Source organism: Brassica oleracea, chromosome C2 (assembly GCF_000695525.1).
Source record: "Brassica oleracea var. oleracea cultivar TO1000 chromosome C2, BOL, whole genome shotgun sequence".
In the NCBI taxonomy this organism is placed as follows: Eukaryota; Viridiplantae; Streptophyta; class Magnoliopsida; order Brassicales; family Brassicaceae; genus Brassica; species Brassica oleracea.
This window is the reverse complement of record NC_027749.1, coordinates 11,285,013-11,288,124: the sequence shown is the minus strand read 5'-3', so window position 1 is coordinate 11,288,124 and position 3,112 is coordinate 11,285,013. Positions and strand designations below refer to the sequence as shown.

Here is a 3,112-nt window from a genome sequence, read left to right as displayed (position 1 = left end):
CACAAAGGTGTTTGGTTCCCTAAAGCTACTCCTAAGTATGCTTTCCTTACATGGTTAGCGACGGGCGACCGGATTCTTAAGTGGAACCCTCAAGCTGTCTCTACTTGCTGGCTTTGTCACACTGCAGCAGAAAATAGAGATCACTTGTTTTTTGAATGTCCTTACTCAGAAGCAGTCTGGAAAGGAATCATAAAGGACCTGGCTGGCCCCAGCTGTCCAATACAATGGTCTCTTTTGGTTCAACTTCTGGTGTCTGGGATGCAGGAGAAAACATTGACATTCTTGGTCAGATACTGCTTTCAAGCAGCGGTTTATGCTATCTGGTTTGAGCGTAATGCTCGTCGAGTTGGAGAGCCCCCAAAGCCCTCTAGTCTACTGATTAGTTATCTGGACAGGTTGGTTCGGAACAGAATCTCTTTGCTCAGAGGAAGAACATGGGGAAAGCATGAGAAGGCCATGGCAATATGGTTTGGAAGGAGATGAATTTTGAATTCTTTTTTCTCCTTTCTAAATACTAGGAAAAAAAAATATTTTCTTTTTTCTGTCTATAAAAGGTAGCAGTAGCTGTTAAAAAGTTTTTTGAAGTGAATAAATATAAAATTTTTTCAAAAAAAAATAAAAAAAATAGCGCTTCCTTGTCCAACACTTTTAATAACGGTTTTTTGTATGCTATAGTCAATTATACAACGATAGCGTTAGTTTGTATGCAATTGTTAATATTTATAATAACGTGATACAAATGTTATTAAAACTCATTAATTTGATTTTTCCAATAGTAAAGATAGCAAATTTTTCGTATTATTTATTAGTTTTTAATCATCCGAAAATTTATTAATAATAACTACGAATTGATTTTTTAAAAATATAATATTTCTTTCGAATATTTGTAATTAAAATAATTAATCATTTTATAAAAACTAAAAAAGAAAATGTTTACAAAACCATAAAACATTTCCCTGTTTACCTAAACCATCAAAATCTAACAAACATATTATCAATCTACCACTAATAACCCTTCACAATCATCCCTAACATTTTTGCTCTTCCACCACCATCAAGCTTCTCATCTATCTCTCTTCCCTAGCTTCTGAACCAAATCCATCTCCTCTCTTCCATCTTGCTCGACTCCAACTCCATCTAAGATCCACGCCTCTAACTGCAGGTCAAAAAGCACAAATCTTCTCAGCCCTATATCAAACTCAGGTCAGTAAGCATGGATTCAACCTAAAAAATGTCACCCTGTCAAGGAAGTGTTAAATACCAATTCAGCAACACAGGTTCCAGGAGCACCAAGGGACTTAGCCTCTACCTCTCCATGAAGCTACCACCACAGAAAAATAAGAGACATAAGCCATTCATACGACAACTCAAAATTCAAAACAATGGAACACAACTCATGTCAGATTCATTAGTACCTTTGCCTTTATCGACCTGAAAGATATCTTCTGGCTTCTCGGCTTCTGTCAATGTCCTGAACACACACACACAAAAGAAAAACAAAGATTGCTTATTAAAATTCAACACTGGAGGAAGTATTTAGATCACCTACACTTGAGGAAGCAGTAATGACAGTAGAAACAACACTTAGCTCACCATGAGAATCCAAAGACTTAGGAAGAAAGAAGAGGCCAACGAGAAGGAGAGCAGCGATGCCTAATCCGAGTCCGATTGAGAACCTGATCTTCATCATGCTGGCGGCGAGCTTGAAACCAGTCTTCTCCGACACATCTCCATTTTCTTCTCCTTAAGAAAACCAGCCAGGTCTTGTCTCATTTAAAAAAAAAGCATAACCAACTTTATAACCAGATTTTTCATCAGATTGTTGAAATCGAGAAGTTCAGCAAAAGAGAAACATCAATCGAGTCAGTTTTGAGGCAAATCCAAAAAGGAAACTTTGAGAGGGAAGTTGAACAGCTTTGTGTATTGGCGGAACTAGATCTCGGCGTCATCGGTAGAGATGAAATCGAGGCTTGAGGAAGATAACAGGGCCGTGGACACGAAATCGAGGCTTCAAAATCGGTGGGAGAGATGAGAGTAGAGAAGATGAAAAGAAGAAAAAAAAAGAAGAATGAAAATTCTGTCCGGAGAGAGAGAGGAAGCCAGTGAGGAGAAAAAAAGATTAAATCTCAGCCTTTGATTTATTATAATCCAACGGCTTAGAAGGTGATCCGTGTATATAGATCTAATTAGCCAAGAGAGCTTTGTCTTTCTTTTTTATTTTTTTGTGTCTTGTATTTCATTATTTGATGATTTTTTTTTGTATTTACATTTTTAAAATTAATGTTTTATTCAAAATTTATGTTTTGTAGTTTATAATTTAAATTTTAAGTTTTAACTTTTTGAAATTGGGTATAAATTTGAGTGTAGAGCTAGTTTTAAGATTTAAGATCTAAGAAGAGAATATTAGATTTAAAGTTTTGTTTATGAATTTAAACATATGATATTTAGAGTTATGATAAGATTTGAGATTATTGTTTGAAAATAATAATATGATAGTTTGTATTAAGATTTGGATGTAGAGTTTACGGTTTGAAGTGTAATGTTAGGGTTTGAAGTGTGATGTCAAAGGTTTGAAGTGCAATGTATAAACCCCTAAGCTACTATATATATATCCTTTTAGTTTACACTCAAACATATAAATTATATACACTACAAGAAAACATATTTTTTACTAGGGCAGTATTCGTTGTAAATTCGTCGTAAACGGGGTGTTACGACGAATTAACGTTGAAAGACGTTTCGTTGTTAAACGTCCGTCGTAACGGAGGTTTCGTCGTAAACAACTCGTTACGTTTACGACGAAATATATTCCTCGTAAAGCGCAGAGAAAGGATTCGTCGTAAACGCCACGTAAGTATTCGTCGTAAAGCCCACGTAATTATTTCGATGTAAAGCACACGTAAATACTTTCGTTGTAAATCACTCGTAAACATTTCGATGTAAAACCCTCGTAAATATTTCGATGTTAATCACTCGTAAACATTCGATGTAAACTCCATGTAATGTTTACGAGGAGTTTACATCGTTTCTTATTATATTATTATTAATTAGTATATAATAGATTTTAATTTATATTTAATATTCAGAATTTAAAATAATTTAAATTTTAAAA

The 3,112-nt window shown here is 34.5% G+C and overlaps 1 long non-coding RNA gene across 1 annotated transcript; it reads right to left on the bottom strand.

The window, feature by feature from the left end:
* Positions 1 to 874: 874 nt before the first annotated feature.
* On the bottom strand, positions 875 to 2,073 carry LOC106325313. Its single transcript, XR_001266871.1, has 4 exons — positions 1,594 to 2,073; positions 1,416 to 1,471; positions 1,239 to 1,321; positions 875 to 1,156 (listed from the first exon to the last, which is right to left on the bottom strand). It is a non-coding gene; the product is annotated as an uncharacterized LOC106325313 (long non-coding RNA).
* Positions 2,074 to 3,112: the final 1,039 nt, after the last annotated feature.